At 36.2% G+C, this 14761-nt stretch overlaps 1 pseudogene; it reads right to left on the minus strand.

Moving 5' to 3' along the window:
* Window positions 1-294: 294 nt before the first annotated feature.
* LOC149837670 (UDP-glycosyltransferase 83A1 pseudogene) lies at window positions 295-3629 on the minus strand (annotated as a pseudogene).
* Between the last annotated feature and the right edge of the window lie 11132 nt (window positions 3630-14761).

Here is a 14761-nt window from a genome sequence, read left to right on the forward strand (position 1 = left end):
GTTCATGTGTCGCTGCACCTGACCACCACCCATTTGCTCTTGGGCCCCACAGTTCACAAGATGTCAGAAAAATGGATGGTGGTCAGGTGCAGCAGCACATGCATTTTGTGCAATGTGATTGCACCTGATCCAGCCTTGGGCCTGGGGGCAGTTTCTGCGTGCCTCTCATAAAAAAAATACTTTTAATCAAATATCCCCATGAACAGACACACGCTGCCAATAATTATCACCATACAATCAACTAGACGAAAAGGACAAAAAAAAAAGGGAAATAAAACACAAATTTAGAGTTCACCTGTCATGGCATGGGCAAAATCATGAAATCCCCTAAAAGAATCTCCACCCTCCATCACACTCTTCCCGCCCTTATCCTTTCATTCAACAATGCTTCCAATTTACTCTTGATCTCTTCCTTTCTAACAATTCCATCTTCACACTTTACCAAACCCAGTCCCACCTTCCACACCTCAACTATGTAGGTCCTGTTTTGAAACTGTTCAGCAATATAAGGCCAACACAACATGGGCACCCCATTGCTTAGCCCTTCGATGGTAGAGTTCCACCCACAGTGAGTTAGAAAACAAGATACAAAAGGATGTGAGAGCACTTCTCTCTATGGAACCCACCCCACAATAAGCCCACCACTTCCAGCCACACGGTCTATAAACCCTTCAGGGTAGACTGCTTGATCAGCTCGGTTCATGAACCAGGTCCTAGACATCCAGAGGAAGGGCCTCCCAGTGAGCTCAAGCCCAAGTGCCAGCTCATCAATTTGGTGTTGGCCGAGCATTGTGGTGTTTCCCAATGAGACATAGATGACTGACCCAGCTGACTGTTGATCGAGCCAGTCAAGACAGCTCAAGTCTTCTTGCCAAAATGAGGATGGCTGATGCTTGAAGTGGTTGGCTGAGACAAGGGGACCAACTGGAACAACATTGTCAATGATCGCGAACGCCCGTGATTCGAGTTCGGAAAATGAGTTGCAGTCTATGTGATCAATGCCTTTTATTGCTTCAGCACACTTCCGAAGGTAGTGAAAGAGCTGCTCTTGAGTAGCTGAAGATCTTTCATGGTGATTCAGCATAAGTGAGCAGGGTCCAGGGCTGGGATTGCCTCGGAGAGTTGGATTGGTGCACCATCTTTTGGAAACCCTGCCATTAACAAAATGACCATCAGATTCTTCTCCTTGTTTTCCTTGAAAATTATAGAAATATGTAAGAAATACCCGTACTTCCATTCAGGCACGTCCAGTAAAAAATGTGACGGTTTCATAAAAAGTGGAGAACTGGAAAAATATCTCAATATATTGAAAATATAATGACAATTTTATCATTAGAACACAAACATCACAAAGAAAATGACATTTGCAATTTGTGAGCAATTTCTCAGGAAAAAAAACCGTTGGTTTCTTCTTTCAATTTATTTTTAATATTCTAATACCGTTTTTTTTATATTGTTTAGTTATTTAGTTTGAAATCCCCAGCCACAATAAAATCTTTGTCAGCTTATTCTCTTTCTTTTCAAGAAATGTCCGGTCATCCCGTTCAGCCATGACTGCCCTCATATCCAGATGATATAGTGGTTCATATTTACAAAATAATGCTTAGGGACCTTGGATCATTCAACAGACCAATCTCTGGAGCGGAGATCCTGATGGGACCAAGTACATCTCAAGGTACTGAGTACAATCACTGGATGCCAAGTGTCTATTAACCAGGAAGATTGGTCCCAATGGATGGATGTGTGACATCCGTTCATTGGGCTGGGTACCAGATCAGATCTCCACCCTCTGTTGCTCCAGTGACCTTAACGTTGGCACAATAGAAGGCAATCATACAAACTAATGGGCTTATGGAACTATAGTGACAAATATTTCCACACTTCCAAAATATCTTGGAAAAGATGTGATTGTTTCGCAGAAGTTAAAAAAAGTGAAATATTTCAATGTGTTGAAAATGACATGGTTTTATCATGAAAATAGAAACATCACATTAGGTACATTTTTATCAAGAATTTCTCGGAAAAAAACTGTAGTTTCATTTAATAAATTTATTTTAAAATTTCAAATTCTGCTTTTTGTATTGTTTTGTTTGTTTAATTTGACAAGATTTTACTAGCGTCAGCTTCAGGCGGAGGAGCCCGATCTCGGCCTCTGTCTGTTGCTCCTCATCTGCTGCCTCCATCACCCGACTGTGCAGGGGAATGGAGAGAAGATCCGGTACTCGGGTAACAAAGTGCTCGGGCCACACAAAACACAGAAAATTGATGTCGTGAAAACAGAGAAAATTGTTGTGGGCGATGGGCAGGCATTGCACGCAGTGATTTTCCTCATTTTGTGTGGTCCGAGTACTTAACAAAGTACTCGGCCCTGAGCACTGGATCTGCTCTCAGATGTATGTGTCCTATCGTGATTTGGTTGGCTTTGGCTTCATGGTTTCTATGTTTTCTTGTCTGCCTTCTTATTTTTGTTCCCTGGGTGTCTTCTCATCACTCATCTAGTGACCACTTATTTTTTACTTTCTCATTCGATGAATGAAATCATTTCTTTTCTCTCTCTAAAAAAAAGACAATATTTTACTTCCTAAAATGTGAGATATGAAAATTTTTAAAACATCTCAAATAAAGCAGGCAAGAACTTCAGAGTTAACTATGTTATGCTGGATATTCAAGGACCTATATGGCTTGTCACTGCCAGTTTACTACAAACTTCAGAGCTCACAAAAGATCAGGATTACCTGCATTTACCATCCAATTTGAGCCGAAATTTAGAGAAATAGCAGTGCAAGGTTCCATCTATCAGCAATAACTGGTTGGTCCAGCTGGCACTTATGATAACTCACCAAGGGATCGAAACTTTTTTTCTTATCTTTTTGATAATTACAAGGGGAAAACCGCATCACTCACCATGTTCGTTGGTGTAAAAATTAACCCAGGTGCCCTTGCCTACACCCAGCTCCAGCCTTGGGGCAAGGGGGGTTTCGAACTCGTGACGTCCAGTCAACTTAGTGACAACACATTTACGAGTCACCTCTTTTAGATGAGCAGACTGAGTTTGTGCAAAGTAGCACGCACCCAAATCGAGATCAACAGCGCCTGATTATAATAAGTTTAATACACTATGATTGGTCATGAACAATTCTTTGGGTTGATGTTTACCGTTTTCATCTATGACTCCAGAACCGACAAACATGGGGATCTTCATGGTGATGGCTAAAAACCAGACCGAAGCTGGCTAGAACACTCTCCTCTTGATGTTTAGCTTCTCTGCAACACTCAGCAGAGTTGCAATCATACCATCAGCAATCATGCATGTGATCTTCTCATTGATCTTCAGTATGAGCTCCTGTAAAAACCCCGGCATGATGTTGTGGACCGAATGAGTGAATTCCGCAGTCTCTCCGATTGTCATCAGGATCAAATCCATCTGGTATGGTCACCAAACGGATCCGCCCACTGTACTCACTGGAAAAGTTTTCTGGCAACGCCTCCATTAAGCGAGCATGAATAGACTCGATGTTGACGAACGTAACCATGAAGCCATCATCGGCAAGGCGATGAGAGAACTCCATGAGCGGCTTGACATGGCCTTGTGCAGGAAATGGGACGAACAGAGCATGTGGTCTTCCCATGGCGACTTCACCTGAAATGTGCAAGGGCCTAACGTGCATATGAGGATGAAGCTAAATAGTTGCTACCATGTTCTCCATATATGATGGACTTTGCTTAGTTCAATGTATATGAAAGATGCTTATTTTGTCATCCTAGTAGCCAAGATTTCCTCCTTATCTTCCATATGCATAAGAAGCTATTTATAAGTACAACAAAAACAAAAAAAGGAAGCATCTCGTTAACTACCACAGACTCTCTCTCTCTCTCTCTCTTGTAAAATCTCTATTTTGCTTCCTATGGTAGCAAAGTCTCTCTCATAAAATTGCTATTTTCCAGCCCACAAGCGCTACGCTCATCTGGTGTGGTGACTTGTGAATGTCACCAAGTTTCGGGTGACACAAGTTAGCGAAGAGGGTTATATGTCCCCCCCTCCCTCGAACACGCCGATGCGTGTTCGGGGGTCCGAATGAGTGCCATGTATATAAGCACGTGGGGCTCATATCCCCGTGTGTGTCGGCATCACTTAGCATCGGAGTTTGGTGTGGTTGCAAAGACTTAAGTACCCTTTCACGCCATTCCTGCCGTGAAACGACGATTCAAGAAAAGGACAAAAATGTCTTCATCCAGAAAAAGGAGGATGATCTTAACTCTTCAAAGTCCAAATGTTTTATTTTTGCCCTAAGCAGTAAACTCTTATGTTGTTGTCGGATCACCCTTTGACGACGAACCATCTGTTGTAACAAGAGTTCCCTTTTATGACGCACCCTTTGTCATCGTCTGCTATCGTCGAAGCACCTGTTGTCATCGTCTGTTGTCGCTGGAGCACCCTTTGCCACCGTCAGCTACTACTGTAGCAACCTTTGTCGTCGTCTGCTATCGTCGGAGTACCCTTTGTTGTCGTCTGCGCAGTGGAAACATTGTTTCCATCATCGACTGCATCTACCTTCTAGGTGTTTTTCCTTCACTGTCAGATTACCAAAACTCTTGTCATTTCAGTGAGTGTCGTGTAAGGTTTCATTATGTACACAAATCAATTTATAAATATGAATGCTAAATCTTATAATGGGTTGTACTATTCATGCTAAATAGTACAACCAACTATAAGATTTAGCATTCATACGGAAACAAATTGATTTATACCTATCCACCTTTTGGGTATCAAAAAACAGTTAGCACGATTTGTTCATATGAAGGCCAAATATTATAATGATATGTACTTATGAAGACTCAATTTCTATAATGATTTGTATGTTTGAATGCAATAATGATCTATACATTTAATGCAGTAGTGATTTGTACATTTGATGCAACGACGATTTATATGTTTCAAGCAGTAGCGATATGTATTTATGATTTATAAAGTTACCACGATTTGTACTTAAGTTTGTAAATCGTACAATGATGTTTACTTATGAAGCTCAAACGTTACAATGATATGTACTTATGAAGGGTGTGATTTCTACAACGATTTGTATGTTTGAAGCATGAACGATTTATACATTTAAATCAGTAGCGATTTGTACGTTTGAAGCAACAACAATTTATACATTTGATGTAGTAGATATGTGTATTCACTACTAGAGAAGTGACCTGCCAGTCTGATATATATGAGTATAATGAAACGTACCAAAATATAATAAAGATTGAGAATGATAAAGATAGAAACAAAGTATTGAATTTTATAAAGTGGAGTCTGATCCATCAGATATTGAAGATGAAGAGCAAAGGAAGACAGATGAGTAAGAACTAAAGATGAAGAAGAAGAAGAAGAAGGATGACGAAGAGAAGGAAAAGCAAAGAAAGAAGGAGAAGGAGAATAAAAAGCAAAGAAAGAAAAGGCAAATGAAGAAGGAGGAGGAGGAGGGAGAAAGGCAAAGGCAGAATAAGGAGAAGGAGGAAGAGAAGAAAAGACAATTAAAGAAGAAGAAGGAGAATGAGGAAGAGAAAGAAAGGCAAATGATGATGAAGGAAGAAGAATCAAGATGATGAAGAGAAGGAAAGAGAAGAAGGATGAGGAAGAGAAGAAAAGGCAAAGGCAGAAGAAAGAGGACGAGGAAGAGAAGGAAAGACAAAAGAAGGAGAAGGAGGACGAGGAAGAAAAAAAGGCAAAGGAAGGAGAAGGTAGGATATGAAATGACATTTTCTTCATAAATGAATGATATATTGCACAAGTTCAGGAGGGTGTTGCTTCACTTTGCTTCGTGAGTAAGAAACAGACAAACCAACATTTCTTTTATAAACGACGTGTTTGGGGGCCAAACATATAACCTGCTTCATCACAAAGGGGGTATCGATGGTGAAGGAGACAACGATAGCTACACGGCCAATGACGGTGAATCAAGCATATATTTTATAAACCTCATGATGAGTATCTTCAAAATTTGTCTCTTTTATGTCATATATTCGATTTGTTTTGTGTACTCTAGAAAGGAATTGCAATATAACGCGACAGATCATTTATTGAATATTCTGCTAATGTAAGTAGAACATCCACAAAAAAAGGTGTCTAAATACTCAACAAAGAGCTCCAAGAGAACATCAACTGGCTGCGAGATGAATTTGCAGAATGAAACACTATCAGTTATACATTTACGTATGTCATGGTTATATATATTAACATGTGCATATTTGTTGTAAACAGACTATATATGATTTTGTCATGTATATTCAAAACAACGCAACAACCAATACTTAACGTGTGTCATCAACCCTTATTTCATGGTATATCGGTTCTCTTATATGTTTATTTTCTTTTTTGATTTACTCTTGTTGCTTCATGTTTTAACCTTACTATTATCACTGTTTCATTCAACATATTTTCATTCGTCGACTGCCATACGCCACTAGATTTCAAGATGGATTACAATGTTGGGATAATGATGATCATTGCAAAGACTTTTGGACAAGTGAAAAGGTAAGTAAAGAAACATGTTGTCCAAGGTTTGTGAGGCATAACAGTCCTAACATGATTTCTACTATCGATTTGTAAGATATTATATCAATTTAAGATATTGTTTTGATTCTTAATATCGATTTGTATGTTGATTCTTAATATCGATTTTTAAGCTATCAATAGGAATTTCTACATCGATTTGTAAGATATTTTATCATCAATTTACAGATATTGCTTCCTATATTATGGCGATCATCTAAATATTGAGTCTTATACGTGATGAATTTATGAAAACAACAACTATGGTGCTATGACTCATTGGACTTTTATACTGATATAGAACATGACATTATACATTTGGTAAGTTTCTATCTATAAGTGTATCGTATCTTGTATGGTAGCCCAGAATTTACTTACTTATGCATTAACCACAGATGGGATTCCTCAAAGACGTCTTGGGTGTCGACATTAACGAGTGGAGGTTTCACTGCACACTCGATGCTCATTTAACGAGTGGTATATTTGTAATAAAGTATATTGAAGCAATATACAATGGACAAGAACCTGATTTCAACGTTGTATGTTTTACACTTAAACATGTTTTATTATCCTATATTATTGGGGACTTAATTTCTATATTGGTCTCACATTACCTTTTTGTTGCAGGATGATATGCCTGGATTCCATACAGAACTATGCAAAAAATTAATGAAGTTTCTAATTACAAAAGAAAAAAAAAATCAGACGACAAGAATACCTAGAAGGCAATGAACCACGCGAGCCCCCCAAGAGTAATATGATGTACAAAGATTTATAACAGATTTTATAAACTATGTATACAAATCTTGTAATACTGTGTATACAAATTTTGTAAGACTATGTATACAAATTATGTAAATCTCTCTGAGTTGAAATAAAAATTCAGTAATTGCCTCGATTTTAAGAGGAATACTGATAAATGTTGATATCAAGAGGAATGTTGATATATACTTCCAGAATGGAAAGATCTGTGTTTTTCTTCCTTTTACATAGGACACTATATAAATTGATGTGATTGTAAATCGCGTCGATGGGCTACATGATAAATCGCTTTTACTATACACGTCAATAAGTTAGACTGTTATTTGTACCAAAGATAAATCGTTGTCTCTGACATAAACGTCATTGTGTAAATCGCTATAAGACACTATATGGTATAACAATTTATATAACATGTTGGAAGAAAAAAAATTGTTCTATATTTATAACGATTTATATATGTGAAGGCTAGATGAGACAATGATTTTTACTTTTAATACAGTTTATTCACAGAACAACTTTTTTGCGCAAGGATTCAAATACAATATATGTATAATGATTTGTATATGTGAAGGCTAGATGAGACAACGATTTTTACTTATAATACAGTTTATTTACATAACAACGAGTGACATGAGCCTGCCAGGCGTAATATGATGTACAGAGATTTGAAATAGAATTTATACTGTATACAAATTTTATAATAGACTGTGTATACATATTGCTGAGTACATTCCTGTTTAATCAAATACAAAATATGTACATCTATCTCATTTCAAATACAAATTCCATACATTATACTTCTAATTGTACTCATGTAAGTTATGTTTAAAAGACTAACTTTTACCGTGATTTATACTCATGTACATTGCAATTTTTATTCAGTTGTGGATGACATAGACGTCATTGTATAAATCATGATAGGACACTACATGGTATAACGATTTATATAACAAATAAATCGCCATAGGACACTACATGGTATAACGATTTATATAACATAGATGTTATTCTTATACCATTAGTAAATCGTGCTAGGAAACTACAAAGGCGATTTACTAATGGTATAAAATATAAACTACAATGATTTAACAACGATCATACACAGGTAGTAAATGTAACTCATTGAGGTGGTTTACAATCACAAACGTGTCAACGATATCGATATAATACTAGCTATTTACCAAATTGGGGAAGTTGGTAAATGCTATATTAGTTAGCACCCCTTGTACAAATCTTCATCACATGTTTAGCATTTATAAATAAAAATCACATTGAAAGAAAAAAAAGTATTATTTATCTACAATGATTTGTACATGTGAAGGCTACATGAGACAACATTTTTTACTAATGGTATAAGCACTAAACAACAGTGATTTACCAATGGTATCAAAATTGTAGCTCTGTAGGCTAGATGAAACAATGATTTATACATATGAAGGATATATATTACAATGATCGATCTTGAAATGATCACTATTTACAATGATTTTTATAGCGCAATTTTTACAGTGCGATTTCAATTACATAAGTCAAGCATCACGGAGATTTATTAAGTTACATCAAATTACATAATTCACAAATCACGCAGGTTTATTATGTTGCATCATGTTAATACAATGTTATGTTCCATCATGTTAGTACAATCAAATACAATTACATAGCTAAAGAATTCATACTCAATTCTTGTGTTCCATTGCTCACTTTTGAATTGAACTAAGTTTGTCATGAAACATTATAATATAAGACACTACCTTAAGTTTAATAAGAAATCCAAACATCCTTCTAACATTGATTACATACCAAAAGACTTGTAAAACTGATGTCATTGTTCCACTCAAACTTGTCAGCAAAATTGAAGGTTTCAACTTTGTAATGCACGTTTGTAGGGTATTGCTACATGTTGAAAATTACACAAGTTAGATATTGATAAGTTACACGTAATGCAATTTACATGGGAAGCAATATAATGTATTACATACTTATTCATATGAAGGGCTTGATTGCTTTTGCTTAGGGGGTGGTTGTTTCTTAGACCTTTTCTTGTCAACCAATTCTAGTGCACTCTTTGTCCTCCGATGACTACGATCAGAGGCGGGTTTCTTTTTTATACCCTTCGCTAGGTGAATTTTTCTATCATAATCTACAACGTTGACTTCTGGCTTGTTGAATATGATGTTTACGCTTCGACACAACTTCTCATGCAGGTTAGGAGAAGCATGATTTTCACCTTTGTTGTTCACTCTCATTTTCATAGACTGGTCTTCATGAGCTGCAACGGATAGATGGTGAATTAACTGTACGTTTTCAAGTAAGTCCCTTGACACTTTTCTCATGCATACATAGGCTTCTTCACTTTTTTGATGCCAAATCTGCAACATGCATAAGTGACCTACATAGTTGTTGGTAACGGGAGGCTATGTAGCACTTCTCATCAACACCAGATGGACTGACATTATCTATATTCAGTAGTTTAATATTTTTTTGTCTTGTCCATCTTTGCATTAAATATGACTCAGATATTTCTTGTATCTTCTCTTGATTAAGTGTCTTTAATGTATGATGACATAAAATACCTTTGAATTCATACATTTTGCATGTACATTAAACTATTTTGTTGTTAACATTGTATGTAACATGTGCTTCTTACCTTTTTAGATGCTCTTCGCCCTCTCATACAATATGGTATTTATGCATATTCTCGGTTTGCATACATCCTTCTATGTTGCAATTCATGATCTGTATAATCTGCTTCTTAATCCATTCAAATACAGATAGTGTATACAGATTTGTAGGTCGCATCAATATTTTTATGCCCAAAGTTACAGGGCGTGTGTTGAAGCATTTCATATCTTGTTCAAGCTCATTCTGTCTAGGACCGTCTATAAATAATTCATATTATTCCATGAAGTGAAACATTGTTAAATATGAATACAAGTTTTCTTCAGTGTGCCATACATAGATTCATCTCTTTGTGTGATTATCATACCTGCACAAAAGTATTGTCTTTCATATGTCAATGCCCACTTCTCTTTATTTGTATATAAATTTTGTAACCACACACAGTCTCCAAGGTCGTACATTTGAATCATTTCCTCCCAATTAGACATAAAAGTGACCTCATCTACACTCTCAAGTACACACCGTGTAAACTTTTTATCAAACCTTGTCTTTTGATTAAATATGTGTCCTATGTTCTTTGCTACATTTTAAAAGATATGCCGCAAACATAGGTGATGATGTGCATCTAACCATACATGAGACATTGCAGCCGCAATTGCTTGATCAGTCGACTAACCCTTTCGCACCATATTTTCTAAGCAAAATGTCATTTTTATCAAAATTAGTCGACCGGACAGAATGTCTGTTTTCTGGAAATTTTAGCAGCAGTCGACTAATGACTTTATCAGTCGATTAGACAGAACATGTTTTTCTGGAAATTTAGCAGCAGTCGACTAATGGTTTTATCAGTCGACCGGACAGAACTTGTATTTTCAGAAAAGTTTAGCAGCAGTCGACTGAAAGGTTTTTTAGTCTACTGATGATATTATCAGTCGACTAACTTTTTCTCTAGTCGACTAAGTTTCAAAACTTCAGATTTTCAAACGGCTCGATTAACAGATTAGTCGATCGACGATAACTGTCAGTCTACTAATAGCTAATTATTAGTCGACTAACTACTATTTCAGTCGACTAATTTTGTCATTTTCCCTAAAACTTTGAAAAGGCGTGTCTTTTTATTTTTCAAACGTTTTGATTGTTCAAAATGAACTGTTTTGACACCCTTTCATACCCTCAACATATGAAATATTTCAACTATAAATATGAGTGCATTTTACACTCAAAAGCACTGCAATTCAATCAATATTGAATCAATTACTCTTTGCTTTTCACTCATATTCATTTTCTCACTCATGTGATATTTTTCACTTCAGTTTTTCACTCAAATTCCTTTGAGAGATAGTGAATTTGTGAGTAGAGTATTTCAACAACCTCAAAAAGCCAATTGCATCTCATTTGCATTCATAAGAAGGACTCATAGGTTGTATTGTAAGTTGTTACTTGTTTCAATTTTCTGTAAAAGGCAGGACTCCTTGGTTTAAAGGAGTTGTTTGCTTTCAGTAGGTTTGTTACTAAAAGTGAGATCGGATTTGGTGTGTATGATCTTGTAGTTACACAAGGTTGATAGTGGAAATCTCAAGCGGGTTTTGCTTGAGGACTGGATGTAGGTCGGGAAAGACCGAACCATAATAAATTATTGTGTTCTTTGTGTGATTGCTTTGCGAAATGCAAAATTCGTCAATATTCCGCAGACAATATTTAAAAGCACTAGTCACGCCCCCTCTAGTGCTTGTTGCCTCGATCCTACTGCATGTTATGTTTTAAACCGTGTTCTTATTCGACCAATCTTACATAAAACATGTTTTGAATTGTATTATGATCGTATACCAAAGATCTCATATTTCAAAAATTTTGGTAGTAAATGCTTCTTGTTAAATACCAAAGATAATCTTGATAAGTTTGATTCAAAATTAGATGAATCAATATTTCTTGGATATTCTTCTAGAAGTAAAGCTTATCGTGTTTTTAATAAAAGAACATCTTGCATTGAAGAATCTTTACATGTTGCATTTGATGAGAATTATGAGCAGGTTATACCTCTAAGCGAAGGAGAAGAAGTAATACTTCAAGAAGAACCTTTGATAGAGAGTACTTCTCAAGAAAATGTTCCTCTTCAACCAGTTTGGAAAGAAGTTCTCAATCATCCAAATGAACAAGTTATTGGAGAAATAATAAGTGGTGTCCAAACAAGAAGGCAATTAGAAAAATATATTGCAAATATTGCTTTCATATCTAAAATAGAACCAATGAATATCAATGAGGCTTGTGATGATGAATTTTGGCTTTTGGCCATGTCTGAAGAACTTAACCAATTTACTAGGAATGATGTTTGGGATCTAGTTGATAGACCAAAGGATCATCTAGTAATTGGAACAAGATGGGTCTTTCGAAATAAGCTGGACGAAAATGGCAAAGTCATTCAAAACAAAGCAAGACTAGTAGCACAAGGCTATAATCAAGAAGAAGGCATAGATTTTGATGAAACCTATGCACCGGTGGCTCGACTGGAGTCAATTCGAATGATGCTTTCTTTTGCTAGTTACATGACCTTTAAGTTATATCAAATTGATGTTAAGAGTGCATTCTTAAATGGACACGTCAATGAAGAAGTTTATGTAGAGCAACCTCTAGGCTTTGAAAATGAAAAATATCTAGAAAAAGTCTATAAATTAAAAAGAGTTTTGTACGGACTTAAACAAGCACCAAGAGCATGGTATGAAAGACTACGAAATTTTCTAGAACAATCTGGTTTTTCCATTGGTCGGGTAGACTCCACTTTATTTATTAAAAATCTTAATTCAAATATTCTTATTGTGCAAATTTATGTTGATGACATAATATTTGGTTCTACTAATGATTCTCTTTGCAAAGAATTTGCTAAAGCTATGCAGGAAGAGTTTAAAATGAGCTTGATGGGCGAATTAAACTACTTTCTTGGACTTCAAATAAAGGAAACTAAAGAAAGAATCTTCATCAATCAAGCTAAGTATACAAAAGAACTTCTCAAGAGATTTGGGATGGACTCATCGAAATCAAGAAGAAATCCTATGAGTACAACTACTTCTCTTGATAAAGATGAAAATGGTAAAAATGTAGATACTAAGCTCTACAGAGGTATGATTGGATTTCTATTATACTTAACTACTAGTCGACCTGATATAATGTTTAGTGTTTGTATGTGTGGAAGATTTCAAGCTAATCCAAAGGAATCTCATTTAACTGCAGTAAAACAAATTCTTCTTTATTTGAAAGATACTTCAGATTTTGGTTTGTTTTACCCAAAATCATCTTCCTTTGATTTAGTTTCATATAGTGATGCAGATTTTGTAGGAAGTAAATCTGATCGCAAGAGTACTAGCGGAACTTGTCATTTCTTAGGAAATTCCTTAGTCTCTTGGTTTAGTAAAAAGCAAAATTCAGTGTCACTCTCAACAACTGAAGTAGAATATATAGCGGCTAGTTTAGCGTGTTCACAAGTACTATGGATGAAACAAACCTTAAAAGATTTTGGTTTGAATTACTCTACAACAACTATTTATTGTGATAACACTAGTGCTATAAATCTTTCGAAAAACCTGTTCAGCACTCAAGAACTAAGCATATTGAAGTTAGACATTATTTCTTAAGAGATCATGTGTTAAAAGGAGATATTTCGCTAAATTTTATTTCGACTAATGAACAACATGCTGATATCTTCACTAAACCACTTAAAAATGAAGACTTTATGAGAATTAGGAGAGAACTAGGCATTTGCTCATTTTTAGATTTATAAAATGTTGATTTTTTGAACAAAATCTCAAAATCGCACCTTATTAATCGACTGATGAAATTCTAGTCGACTCATTCTTAAAATTTTTTTTTAGAATGAGTCGCACCTTATTAGTCGACCGATAAAATTTTAGTCCACCAAATTTTTTTTTAAAATTTCAACTGAAGGGACCCGATACCCCTTGGATTTTTTTTTTAAAAAGGGCATCGTTTCATTTTTTTTACGCCCATTCGTTTTCCCTTTTCTTAAATGAACCTCTCTCTCTCTCTCTCTCTCTTCCGAAAAACCCTCGGAGTGACGTTCGAACCTCTCCTTGTCGGAATCCTCTTGTCGTGACCGGTGTATCTTCAATTCTCACCGGAATCCTCGTGTGGTACCCTCTTCTCACCTGCCGTCATCCACCGCGGACTCCTCCTCGTCTCTTCCTTCTTGCCTAAAATCTGTAGAGAATCAACATCCCTCTTCAGTGGGTTGTTACTGATGATTATTTTGGCCACTACCAACGAATCTAAAGGCACATCATTCACTTTGCACAAAGTGTTTCTGTTGCACGATGACAGATATCTTTCTCCCGCCGGACGTCATTTGGATGCCGACATTGTGATCATCGCAAAATTTTTCCTCTTGTAATATTCTCTCTCTTCATTCTCTTTTCCTTTCTAATCCCTTATTTTCCTCCTTTTTGAAGGGAGAAAGATAAAAGACGGAAAGAAAGAGCGAAGAGAAAAGAAAGAAGAGAAGAGAAGAGGAACTCTTTTGCGGGTCTCACTTGACCTTAATTTTAAAAATACTTGAAATAACTCGCCTCCGTTTTTGAAATATTTGCGGGAAAACTGGGAGACGGGATCCGCTCGTCGGTACGAGGTTTGACCGTTCCTGGCGCCTTTACCAGGGGTAATCGAACCAAGGGTCGAATTAATGCCTTTTGCTTTGCTAAGAATTTATCTAAGTATTTATCCTAAGTCTAAAATGCACAATGAATCATGCTTGTGCAAATGCAAAGATGTATGCTCTTTTTGAAAAATGTTTTGAAGAAATCCCAAGTGAATCCGATAAAGTGAAGAAATGTT

The sequence above is a fragment of the Nuphar pumila genome, chromosome 5 (genome assembly GCF_984573655.1).
Source record: "Nuphar pumila chromosome 5, dmNupPumi1.hap1.1, whole genome shotgun sequence".
Lineage (NCBI taxonomy): Eukaryota > Viridiplantae > Streptophyta > Magnoliopsida > Nymphaeales > Nymphaeaceae > Nuphar > Nuphar pumila.